The 14,271-nt window shown below is 33.3% G+C and overlaps 1 protein-coding gene across 14 annotated transcripts in view; it reads right to left on the reverse strand.

Moving 5' to 3' along the window:
* Window positions 1-14,271, reverse strand: part of LOC147836503 (uncharacterized) — a 149,560-nt gene that overhangs the window by 72,777 nt on the left and 62,512 nt on the right. For 2 of the 14 annotated variants that reach the window (XR_015494204.1, XR_015494201.1), the window contains one exon: window positions 5,835-5,936. The exons of 10 other annotated variants lie outside the window; for them this stretch is intronic. The gene's annotated coding sequence lies outside the window, so the exon portion shown is untranslated. Of the gene's footprint in view, window positions 1-161; window positions 231-5,806; window positions 5,937-14,271 lie in introns of those variants that run through there. 2 more of the 14 variants (XR_015494206.1, XR_015494207.1) reach the window with 2 other exon arrangements.

Here is a 14,271-nt window from a genome sequence, read left to right on the forward strand (position 1 = left end):
ACCCAAGATTCTCACAGAAATCAATAAAGTTTGGTGAAGAAACAAAAATCATGGTTTGGGGTTACATTCAGTATGGGGACGTGCAAGAGATCTGCAGAGTAGATGGCAACATCAACAACCTGAGGTATCAAGACATTTGTGCTGCTCATTACATTACAAACCTCAGGAGAGGGCAAATTCTTCAGCAGGATAGCGCTCCTTCTCATACTTCAGCCTACACATCAAAGATCCTGAAAGCAAAAAAGGTCAAGATGCTCAAGGATTGGCCAGCCCAGTCACCAGAGGTAAACATTATTGAGCATGTCTGGGGTGAGATGAGGTAGGATGGATTGAAGATGAATCCAAAGAGTTTTGATGAGCTCTGTGAGTCCTGCAAGAACGCTTTCTTTAACATTGCAGATGACTTTATTAAGTTATTTGAGTCATTGCAGAGATGTATGAATGCAGTCCTCCAGGCTCATGGGAGTCACACAATATTCATTCTGTTTCCACTGCAGCATGACTTTATATTCTATACTATAGATTATTTCTCTTAAGTGACAAGACTTTTGTCTAAGCAAAGTAAGACCTTACTGTCATAATTAAATATTTAAAAATCAAGGCATGATCATGTTTTATTTTGGTAAAATAAGCGTAATCTAGAGGCCTTTTCCTTTCATATAAGCCACTTCCGATACCAAATGATCAACTAGAAGTCAAGTTATTATTTGTTGTTCCTAAAACTTGGATATGCGAGGATAAGACTTCTGTCAGGTAGTGTACTGATATTTTAATACCAGAATTAAACAAGTCACATTGTCCCTGCTAAAATTCCCTCTTTAAAAAGCTTGCTTTGATATTTCACTATTCAATACAAAAGCAACCAAACATGCTTCTTAAATATCAAAACTTTTTGTGGTGCTGGAAATTATATATAGAAATAACAGCAATGATTGTGGTGATCATAATACAGCTCATTTTTCTGAACAAACACCAATCAGCTTTGTCCTGTTTTCAGCCACTGCAACAAAAGCCTACATTTTAAGGTCATTCTGATCTCAAATTGACCCTGAGCCAGCTCCTATTAACGTCATTTCATTCAGAATAATTTTTTTAGACAGGATGCAAGCATCATAGAGGACTTCTAAAATTACCACCACTGAAGCTTTACAATATGCCCCAAATAAGCCAAGACTTATACTTTCATGACAGCTTAGAAGTATTGAACTTCTCAACGGGATGCTAATGCATGAAATAAAATATAATGGTAACACTTTACAGTAAGGTTGTGTTAGTTAATGTTAGTTAATGCATTTACTAACACAAACTATTTACGAGCAATACTTGCACAGCATTTATTAATCGCAGTTCAACATTAACTTTAACATTCATGCTTATTAACATTAACAGTTAAAGGTGCAGTAGGTGATTGTCTTCAGAAGCATTTTTTGTAGTGCTGGTTGAAAGTCTCTTCACAGTCTAATAGTAATGATTCAAGTAAATGATCTAAATGTGTTTATATGTATTTTTATATTTTGGGTAAGGCATAAAACTAAAAAATGTTCATCCAATTAAATAGAGTCTGGCCGACATCTCTCATAATTCCGATAAGTAGGCGAATGTGTCTGTCAGCAAATGCCGATTTGAACAACTGCGTTCACGAGAGAGGGCGCGATCGGTGAAAACCTGCTCAATCAAAACTTTCTAAAAACCTGAATCAATACTGGAGTTACCTTTGCACGCTGAAAAAAGGATGAAACAATGGCTGAAGGATTTCTCTTAGACAGGTAATGTTTTGTTTTAAAACTATGTTAGCTTCATGCAAAGCTGATGTAACGTTAGATGTTGTTGTTACAAACGGGTTATATAGTGTTGTTCAACCACTAAAATCTTCAGAAAAAACATTAATGAGACTATTTTCAGTTTCATAAGGTCCTTTTACAGCATCTATAATGTAGATTTTAATTAATTTAACAACAAAACACAAGTAAATAGCGCTATTCCGCCTATAGTCTCTCTCTATTGTTTACCATGCAACTCTAAATATTCACTCTGAAATAGCATGTCAGCTTGGCTTGCTCGCCGCCGGACAAGCACTAGTCGCTTTTAACACGACAGAGAGTCTTTTGCTGTGCTCGTATTTAAGGAGGTGTGGCTCTAGACGGCAGGGGAGGAAGTACGATTCAGTGATTTATGCTAAGCTGTTAGCATTGTGAAAGATCACCTACTGCACCTTTAACAAACTAACAGAACAACTGTATTTTCATTGAATAAGGTTAACAAACAAACAAATACTGTAGTAAATGTATTGTTCATTGTTTGTTCATGATAGTAAATGCATTAACTAGCATTACCTAATACAGCCTTATTGTAAAGTGTTACCAAAACACAACAAGTTTTGGAGATTCTATCTACAACTAGTTTTCTGCAGCAGCAAAAAAAAAAGAAAAGAGAGAAAGCGTGAAAACAAGTGTAAATACATGCACTTCCTGTTGAGCGATTTCTGTTCAAGTAGAAGAAAGGTAAAAAAGCAAATGATATGATGTAATTGTAACTCTCTTGGGCATTAAATGCTTAACTTTTACATTGGGGTGGAAATCATGCAAATGAGAGAAACACTGGTATAAGAAACAGGAAACACTCCTTTTTATGTTAAACCCATTTGGGGAGCTTCCCCTTGAGTTTCCTGTGAGCAAAGTGCTAGCACAAGAGCTACAGCAAAAAAAAAAAAAAAGTACGGGGTGAGAACCTACATATGACATTCATGTGAAATTTCCCTAAATAGCTCCATTGCGTGGGGTGTGCTCATTCTTGAAGCGCTTCAAGAGTTTTAGAGTGAGAAACCACAAATTTGATTTGTCCCAAGAAGAACTGTAAGCCACATTTTACAAGAACATGCATATGCATCTGCACAATCTGCATTATCTGCTTTGGGAATATAATTGCCTTTTTAAATTTGAATGAAATACATTTTTGTCATCATCCTTTAAGCATTGAGTTGTACACACATATTGCCTTTTTTCTTAATGTTTTTTGTTTTACTTCTAGTCTAAATATCTACAAATTCTTAAATCAAGCAGCATTTAAGTAAAAAAACAGTCTTGTTTTTCCAAATAAAACCAAAATAGGCTCATTCTGAAAACTTAGCCCTGTATACACAGCAAATTCATTAGTGATAAATTTCGAGTGTTGCCGTAATTCAGAGTAAAGTGTTGAAATTCTAGAGTTAGATAAAGATATAATAATCCTCTCAGTGTTGGAAGCTGAGTTACATCTAACGCTAATACAGTGTTAACTACAACATCGGGGAATTTATGCAGCAATATCCCTGTAGGATTTTTCCAGACGCCATTTTCTTTTGCCATGAGGAGCAATGAGAAGAAGCAACTGGTGAGTAAAAGTACTTAAAATGTTTGTATATAGACATTTGACACCCAAATCGTTATACATACACTTTAGTTTTAAATATCTCACAAAAAAGCATAATTTTTCATTGTTATTTTGTTTTGTACTAGCTATGTTACATTAAAACTAAAGAAAATAAAGCTGTCTTAAAACTGCTACCTTTGGTTAAAATACGAGAAAATATGGTTTGTGACTGTTAAGAATTGTTTTCCTTAAACATTAACCGAATAGTTAATAAAGTGTTGCCGATATTAAACAAGATATATTTTTATTTCAGTGCGGTGTTGAAAATTTGACCTAAGAGTGTAACACATAACACTGAGAGTTGTTTATTTGATCCTTTGTGGTGTAAATATATTACACTATAAGAGTTTGAAAATTAACACTCTCTGAGTGTTGATCATTTTAACTCTTTCAAAAATGTTATTTTAACACTTTCATAGTGGTTCCCATTTAAACTCTGAGGGAGTGTTAATTTTAACTCTAAGGTAGGTAAATCTACTATCTAAAATTTGCAGTTTATATTTCTGTAGGTCGAAATTATGAAGCAAGAAGTACATATGGCTGCATTTTGTCTTTAAAGCCAATGTTACAAGAGGGTATGAGGGTGTTTCTTTTCACCCTTTCCAGCTGATCGCTACCTCCATATAGGCGGCTTTCCCGCTGTAACCAGTTTGTCCAGTGGCTCACCACACACATCGGTGGATTTGAGACACAAAGAAGAGTTGACTCCACTGATAGAGTTCGAGACCGGTGAAGAACGGTTCTAGAAAGCAGGTAAGACACAAACAACCCCCCACCCCCTCCCCACCAAAAAAACTAAATAAACGGTGCTGTTGAAAACACTATTGGTTGGGTTTAGAGGATTAGGAAGGCAGGTCAGACAATTGGTCAGTCAGTCAGTCAGTCGACAGTGGCCTCTGGTGGAATTACGCGAGAACAGCAGGTGCGAATGGCGCTCGCAAGAGAAATTTGAAATAAAACTTTGAAATAAGATTTTTTAGCTTACATTTAGCGACAGGCAGTTTTTTTTTTGCTTGTTGTAATAAAAAAGAACATTTTATTTTCACATTTTATTTCTAAAAACAAGTCAATATTTTTGCTTGTCCAGAAAATGCTGCTTGATTTAAGAATTTTGGTATATTAGAATTTGAAACAAGACAAAGCACTAAGTAAGAAAGTGATTTTGTATTGTTTTATTGATCAGCAACAAGTTTATTTATTCATTAATTTTTCTTCGGCTTAGTCCCTTATTTATCAGGGGTCACCACAGCGGACTCTCAGACCACAAGAGACAAAATTCTCTGGTCTGATCAGACTAAAATTTAACTCTTCGGAGTGAATGCCAGGCATGAAGGTTTGGAAAATACCAGGCACCGCTCATCACCAGGCTAATACCATTACCTACAGTGAAGCATGGTGGTGCAGCATCATGCTGTGAGGATGATTTTCAGCAGCAGGAACTGGAAGACTAGTCAGGATAGAGGGAAAGATGAATGCAGCAATGTACATAGACATCCTGGATGAAAACCTGCTTCAGAGTGCTCTTGACCTCAGACTGAGCCAACAGTTCATCTTCCAGCAGGACGATGACCCAAAGCACACTGCCAAAATATCAATGGAGTGGCTTCACAACAACTCGATGAATGTTAAGTGGCCCAGCCAGAGCCCAGACCTAAATCCTATTGAACATCTCTGAAGAAATTTGAAAATGACTGTACACTATTGCTTAACATTCAACCTGACAGAGCTTCAGAGGTACTGCAAAGAGGAAGGAGCAAAAATTCCCAAAGACAGATGTGCCAAGCTTGTGGCATCATATTCAAAAAGACTTGAGGCTGTAATTGCTGTCAAATGTGCATCAACAAAGTATTGAGCAAAGGCTGTGAATACTTCTGTACATGTGATTTTTTTTTTTTTTTTTTAATTTGCAACAATTAAAAACCATCTTTTCTCACATTTTTTTCAATTTTGGAATAAGGCTGTAACATAAAAAAAATGTGGAAAAAGTGAAACGCTATAAATGCTTTCCGGATACATTGTCGGTTTCGATATTAGGTGGGATTAGGGATATAGAAAAAAATACTGCAGAATATGTACTGAAGTACTAATAAACAGTCAATATTTTTAATATTTTATTTTAAATTAGTTAATAAGCAACCATTTCATTCTTAGAATTGTTATTTAAACTTTAAATATAATCCCCAAAATGTCCATTACTTCACTTTCTAAATAAAACCGATATACCGGCGTTCATGCATCAGAGTTTTCTGTTATTTAAACTGCAACCATTTTGCATAACACCACGTCAAGACGCTCTCCAGATCAACAGTTTTGGTTTGCACATGGCCCCCAGTTCCGTTACATCTATGAGTGATGTGTGTTTCCACCGCGCAGACTCTCAATAGGAGGATTTCCCCTTGTTTTTCAAAGCTACGCTCATGACTCACTCTCTTTCACTCGCTCTCTCCGTCATTCCAACCCTCGCTCTCTCTCTCTCTCACTCTATCTCTCTGTCCGGTGGGGTGGTGGGCTTTTCTTTGTTTGGTCCTCTGGAGAAACAAGCAAATGGGGGAGTTTCAGAAGTGAAATGACTAAACTGTAAAGGTGCAAATGTTTCACTGCAGGCAGGTGGTTAGATGCACATCAGTGGTCTCAGATGTGTGAGAGAGTGTGTGTGTGTGTGCGCTTGCTTACGTGATGTTTGAATCATGGGAATTATTTACAGTTGAAGCCAGAATTATTAGCCCCCCTGTTTATTTTTATAAACCGTATATATTTTGTCAACACATTTCTAAACAATACTTAATAATTAATTTCTTATATTAATTAATTTATTTTATCTTTGCCATGATGACAACACGTTTTATTTTACAAGATATTTTTCAAGCTTCTATACAGCTTAAAGTGACATTTAAAGGCTTAATTAGGTTAACTAGGCAGGTTAGGGTAATTATGCAAGTTATTGTATGACGATGGTTTGTTCTGTAGACTATTGAGAAAAAAATATATAGCTTAAAGGGGCTAATAATTTTGACCTTAAAATGGTGTTAAAAAAAATTAAAACTGCTTTTATTCTAGTGGAAATACAACAAATAAGACTTGCTCTAGAAGAAAACATATTATCAGACATACTGTGAAAATTTCCTTGCTCTGTTAAACATCATTTGGGAAAAACATTTAAAAGAAAAAAAAATCTAGCTAATAATTCTGACTTTAACTATAATTAATTTATTTTATCTTGCCATGATGACAGTAAATAATAATTGAACAAATATTTTTCAAGATACTAGTATTCAGCTTAAAGTGACATTTAATGGCTTAAAAAGGTTATTTGGGATAATAAGGCAAGTCGTTGTATAATGATGGTTTGTTCTGCAGTCAATCAAAATAAAAATAAAAAATACTGGGGCTAAAAATATTGACTTTAAAATGGTTTTAAAAAATTCAAATCTGCTTTTATTCCAGCCAAAATCAATCAAATAAGACTTTCTCTGGAAGAAAAAACATTATCAGACATACTGTAAAAAATTCCTTGCTCGGTTATCATCATTTGGGAAATTTAAAAAAAAAAGAAAAGAAAAAAAACTCAGAGGAGGGCAAATCATTTTGATTTCAACTTTATACATAAAAAAACTTCCAGTTGCATTACAGCAGTGAGAATCTTGTTCCAAGTGAATCTACGGTAAATCTTAACAATAAGGTTCCATTAGTTCATATATTTGCGAACATGATTAAACAATGAACAATACATTTATTGCAGTATTTATTCATCTATACTTTGTTAATGTTAGTTAATGAAAAACTTGTTCATTGTTAGTTCTCGCTAGCCGACAGCACGTTAACTAATGTTAACAAGCACTAGTTTGCATTTTGGAAAAGACGGTGGCTCAGTGGTTAGCCCCGTTGCCTCACAGCAAGAAGGTCGCTGGTTTGAGCCCCAGCTAGGTCAGTTGGCATTTCTCTGTGGAGTTTGCATGTTCTTCTCTTATTAGCGTGGGTTTCCTCTGGGTGCTCCACAAGTCCAAAGACATGCAGTATAGGTGAATTGGGTAGGCTAAATTGGCTGTAGAGTATGTGTGTGAATGAGTGTGTATTGATGTTTCCCAGTGCTGGAAGGGTATATGCTGCGTAAAACATATGCTGGATAAGTTGGCGGTTCATTTCACTGTGGCGACCCCTGATGAATAAAGGGACTGAGCCGAAGGAAAATGAATGAGTTTGCAATTTAATGTTGCATTAGTAAATATTGAACTACACTGTAAAAACCTTCTTAAATATTTTAGTTGAATCAAATTAACGTTACTAGTTATCTTAACTTACATCAACCAAACTGACTTAAAATATTAAGTTAGACTTCGTATAAGATTAAAAGAAGTGGTTGAAACCTGATTAAATTATTGAAATAAGTTAAAGCAACATAAAAATATTTGCTGTCTTGGCTATTTGTCAGTGTATGTGTATGATTCAAATATGCAAGTATTATATATAAGTATTGATTATTCTTAGTACGTGCATTACCCAACATTAACAAATGCAGACAAAAACTGATTTTTGCTGTTTTTCCAAACTACTTATTTTAAATGAGCTTTGCTTGACAACCTAATTGTTTTATATTAAATCCACCTAAAGTTTTAAAAACAACAAGGTTAACTTAATTGATTGAGGTTGGGACAACACAGTGGAATTGTGTGGAACCCTGAATTTTAAAGTGTGGATCTTTAATGTAAAGTGTGACCAAAATGATTTTTAAAAATGTCCATTAGTTTATTTTCACAGTAGAAATATTGCCTAAACATAAAACTAGACCCTAACCCTTTGACAGCCCTTTTTGGTTTTTCAGAGAGAGTTGACTTGACTGTTGCATCTCGCCAGGTTATTGCTTTTTCTACTCTTTTAGCTAGATGAGCCATTCTTATCAAATGGAAACAGGGGATTCCTCTATCATGACATGAGGATGCGAGAAATCTTAAGTTACTTAAACTTGAGAAATTAAGATGTTTACTTGCAGAATCTCTCAAATCTTTTTACAAGACCTGGAACCCTGTTTTAGACTATATCAAAGGCTTACCCTGTTCAGCTGATATCAGATCTAATACACAGTAATTAATTGGAATGAGGAAATATTGACTCCTTAATGAGAACTTAAAAAAAAAATGTTTTGCTCTTATTGTAAACTTGCTTATTAATTATTATTTTTAAAGAATTACTTTTAATTTTAATAGAATTTTTAATTTATTATTGTTTTTTTCTTTCAGAGGATATGTTTGTTTATAATTCATATATTTTATTTATTTTATTTTGAGGGGATAGTGGGAAAATAAGAAAAACAAGAAAATCTGTAATTTTTCCCATGTTGTATTGTATACTATGATGTATTGTCTTGTTAAACACCAATAAAAATAAATAAATCAATAAATAAATAAAGAAAGAAATGTTTTTCTAATTAAAAGCAAGATACTCCAATGAATTAATACCAAGTCATTTGGAATAAAATTGTTAAAACCAAACAGAATTGATTGTTAAAACCTCCAGTTTTCCCCACAGTCCAAAGACATGCGCCATAGGTGAACTGAATAAGCTAAATTATCTGTAGTGTATGTGTGTGAATGTGAGTGTATGGGTGTTTCCCAGTACTGAGTTGCATTTTGAGGGGCATCCTCTGTGTAAAACATATGCTGGATAAGTTTGCGGTTCATTCCGCTGTGGTGACCCCTGATAAATAAGACGAAGGAAAATGAAGGAAATAATGAGTGAACTTAATTCCTTTCTAATCGATTCCCTCATAATGGATTGTGTGGAACTCAGTGTTTTATAATGTCATGAAGCTTACAAAGTAAGACTTAACACTTGTTATTAATGTCTAATGGCATGAGATTTAGCTGTGTATGCTTCACTCCAGAGGAAAAAAATAATTTTTAATGAATAACCGTCCACATGTTTTTCTCAACTTCTTCAGCTTGTTTCTACATCTGCAGAGATCAGAGGAGCCTGATAAGAACTTCAGCCGTCAAGAATGTGACAGGATTCAGAACAATTTGCCTACAGGGGATTATTTTGTGGAAATGTATGCAAATAAAGATTGCGCAATAAAGATAGCAGAAAGCTGTTTATGACTCAATCAATTTAGCCTCAGGCATATTCAAAGCACCATCTGATGCTTCACTTAACGGTTTATATATAATATATTTATATTTAAATAATATATAAAAGAACACAAATGTAATATAACACAAGTGTAATAATAGTTTTACTACTGTGATGTTGAATGCTTGATTCTGATTGGCCAATGAACATTATAGGGTGTACAATTATTTTCAGATAAAACTAATTCTATGCAGGTTTTGACTGAATTACAGATCTATATCACTTTACACTCAATGATTTCAGCTATTTTGAAGCCTACAATGTTCAAAAAAAAAAATCAAAACAAACAAAATGTTTAGATGTGTCTTGAAAAACAATATCTGAACGTTCACCGTGTCATTATGTGGTAACTATAGCATTCATTCATTCATTCATTTTCCTTCAGCTTAGTCTCTACTTCAGGGGTCACCGTAGTGGAATGAACCGCCAACTATTCCAGCATTTGTTTTACACAGCGGATGTCGTTCCAGCTGCAACCCAGTACTGGGAAACACTCATTCACACTCTTGCACTATGACCAATTTAGTTTATTCAATTCACCTATACCTCATGTCTTTGGACTGTATAGGGAAACCAGAGCACCCGAAGGAAACCCACGCCAACACGGGAGAACATGCAAACTTCATACAGAAATTCCAACTGGCCCAGCTGGGACTCTAACCAGCGACCTTCTTGCTGTAAGGAGACAGTGCTAACCACTGAGCCACCAAGCCACCCTGTAACTAAAGTACAAGTGAAATAATTAAAATAATTTGAAAATAATGCACAATTGAGGTGTAATGGCTATGACGTCACATCAGGTGTGCATTATTTTTCTAATTATCTTCTAATAAATGATTCCTTACATAACTAATTGTGCTTCATTTAATTAATTAAAATTATATTATTTAATTAAACTACTTATGTCCTTAAAAATGTAGTCAGATACAATAAATAATAATATATTCAGTTATAAAAATGGTTTTCCAATTGTTTCCACGCATAACTGTAAAGATTATATTGTATTATATTATATTATATTGTATTATATTATATTATATTATATTATATTATATTATATTATATTATATTATTAGATATATTATTGATATATTTATTATATTATATTATATTATATTATATTATATTATATTATATTATATTATATTATATTATATCATATTATATTATATTGTATCATATTATATTATATTGTATTAGAGTTATATTATATTATATTATAGTTATATTATATTATATTGTATTATATTATATTATATTATATTATATTATATTATAGATATATTATTGATATATTTATTATATTATATTATATTATATTATATTATATTATATTATATTATATTATATTATATTATATTATATTATATCATATTATATTATATTGTATTAGAGTTATATTATATTATATTATATTATAGTTATATTATATTATATTGTATTATAGTTATATTATATTATATTATATTATATTATATTATATTATATTATATTATATTATATTATATTATATTATATTATATTATATTATACATGAAATTTTCTGCATGCATTTGAAATTTTTTGACAGAAAAATGCATGTTATTTTCGTATACATATATATTATTCATTTTATTTTCCTTTGTTGTGACTGCCAATCAGTGTTATTCTAACAAATATTGATTTCTTATCTCTTCTGAAGTTCAGTGAATCATTAATTAATGATAAAAATAAATATAAACATGACTAAAAAATGACATCTTCTTTTGTTATTTTCAGCAACAACAAAAAACATATTTTGAGAATATTTTGAGAAAAATGTTGAGAAATATTTTGAATAAATATAAATTTTTTACATAAATTTATGTAACCGAAAATTATTTATATTAATTATTTTATACATATTCATATTTCTTGGTATTTTTTATGTTACGTCTTTATTTCCGACTTGAAATCACCCATTTTAAGCACATGTGCATGCCTTACATGTCACTGAATTAAAGGGACCGAACAGACCTCCTAAATACTGGGGCAAAGTTCAGTAGTGCATGATTACAGTAGTCAGCAAAGCTTGGTTTACGTTTCCTGCTGATTAATATACATGTGTGTGTCTGACGTATCACTACGATTTCAAGGCCAGATGAGGTTTTCTGAGAAGAGCACATACACGAGTCTCCAAAGGGTGTGTGTAGTTTTAAAGTGAACTTTACTGATCAGGTCATTAATGCCAGCTTGATAAAAACACACAAGTGCAAAGATAGTAAGAAGTCTTGGCTCTGCATTACAGCGACTTGGTTCCATTCCAGTGGTTTGTTTCAGAGAAGTCTGTTTTCTCTGTATTCACCATGTGGCACACAGAACCTTATCATAAAGGTTAGTGAGAACGAGTCCTTATGCGAGACCAGTGTATTATCACTGGATACAGGGTATAATTCTGGAAGATTAATTTGACCTGATGTCCAGTTAGTTCCTCGAATGTTGGCTGCCGGCTTTCCAGCAAGTTTTGGGTAACACATTGCTCTATATTTGTGAAGTGCATTTACCTGGTAATAAGACATTCATTTTCCAGCATGAGCCACACTAAATTTGCTCAAATTGATGATTAGGAAGAGTTTGTTAAAATACTGATTTGCCAATGAGATATGTAAAGAGACTAAGCCGACAAGAAAATGCCAATGAGATATGAAAAAAAGACACTTATATAGATTGATCTTGTCTTAAGAGTTTTTAAATCATTCATTCATTCATTTTCCTTCTGTTTTCCTTTGACTTCGCCACAGCGGAATTTAACTGCCAACATATCCAGCATATGTTTTACACAGCAAATGCCCTTCCAGCAGCAATCCAGTACTGGGAAACATCCATACACACTCATTGACACACTTAAACAACTGATAATTTAGTTTATTTAATTCACTTATACCACAAGTATTTGGATTGTGGGTGAAATCGAAGGACCTGAAGGAAAACCCAAGCCAACACAGAGAGAACATGCAAACTCCACACAGAAATGCCAAATGACCCAGTCGGGACTTGAACAAGCAACCTTCCTGCTGTGCTAACCACTGAGCCCCTGAGACATCTGTTTTTAAATAATTATAGTGGAAAAGAAGACACTACAATTCATTAAAATAGTTTCTGTGTGATTTCACCCTTAAAAAGTGATTAGCTTTTAGCCCTATGATTCAAAAGAGATTAGTTGAGTTTATAAAAGTGATTAAACCTATTGCTAAACCTAAACGCAGTTAGTTGAGTTTACTTTAAAAAAAGTAAGTAAACAAGTTGCTTTTAAAGCAATTGGCTTTACTTAAAAAGGTGATTAAACCCACTTCTTTTGAAGCAATTAATTGAGTTTACTTGAAAAAAGTGTGTAAACCAGATGCTTTAAAAGCAATTAGTTGAGTTTACTTTAAACAATTAATAAACACATTGCTTAAAAGCAATCAGTTGAGTTTACTTTAAAAATTGAGTAAACACATTGCTTTAAAAGCATTTTGTTGACTTTACTTACAAAAGAGAGCAAACCGATTATTTAAAAACAATTAGTTGAGTTTACTTAAAAATTGAGTAAGGCCATTTCTTTAAAAGCAATTAGCTGAGTTTATTTTATAAAAAGTGAGTAAAACCAGTTGCTTTTAAAGCAATTAGTCATCTTTACTTAAAAAAGGTGATTACACTTTTTGCTTTAAAAGCAATTAGTTAAGTTTACTTTAAAATAATGAGTAAACCCGTTGCTTTTAAAGAAATTAGTTGAGTTCACTTTTAAAATGTGGGTAAACCTGTTGCTTTGAAAGCAATTACTTTAATCAAAAAAGTGAGTAAACTTATTGCTTTAAAAGGGATTAGATGACTTTACTTAAAAAGGTGAGTAACCCATTACTTTAAAATAATAAGTTGACTTTTTCTAAAAAAGGGAGTAAACTAGGGATGCTCCGATCAAGATTTTTGCAGCCGATAGCAAGTCATGGTGATCGGCCGATACAGAGTACTGATTCCTTGTCATAGTGATCGGTAGGCCCACACGGAATCTGCGCGCGCAGAATACCGCAGAATTCCGCATAATTCCGCAGATTTCTGCAGTTTTTAGGCCCGTTATAAATTCTGTTTATTTACTTGAGTAAATGTGTAAATCGGAATTTATTCAGTTTTTATTCATAATTTATTACTTTTTATATAATATATCAAAGTGTAAGTTATAATACTCCGCTTGATACTCCCAAAATAATTCTGCAGAAATCCGCAGATTTTCACCAAAATTCTCTGCAGAAATAGCATAAAACGTCCGCAGATTCCGTCTGGCCCTAGTGATCCGCTTGAACAGAGTACTGATTCCTTGTCATGGTGATCGGCCGATACAGAGTACTGATTCCTTATCATGGTACCAATTCTGATGCTTTAAGCTTAATAATGAATAAAGCACATTTTCCCTGTAGGTATGATACTTCAGTGGAGATCTCTCCTTACCTAAGAGAAAAAATTATGGATGATGCACATAATCCTTTAAACATGTCTCTTATAACTATCTAGGTTTGAGCATGACATGTTCAGAAGCAGCTTTACAGAAGCAAATAGATAGCAGCACAGATGAAAAAAAAAAAACTGGTGAGAAAAATGACAAACAATGCAATTTGGAAACACTGAAAATGCAACACAATCTCACGGCAATTCGTTCGAATTTGTTCAAACTAATTTGTACAATTTAGTACGATTTGCTCATCCCCCAATGACGGTTGGGGTTAGGGGTGGGGTTAGGTGCCACGC

The sequence above is a fragment of the Danio rerio genome, chromosome 6, assembly GCF_052040795.2.
Source record: "Danio rerio strain M-AB ecotype USA chromosome 6, GRCz13ab, whole genome shotgun sequence".
In the NCBI taxonomy this organism is placed as follows: Eukaryota; Metazoa; Chordata; class Actinopteri; order Cypriniformes; family Danionidae; genus Danio; species Danio rerio.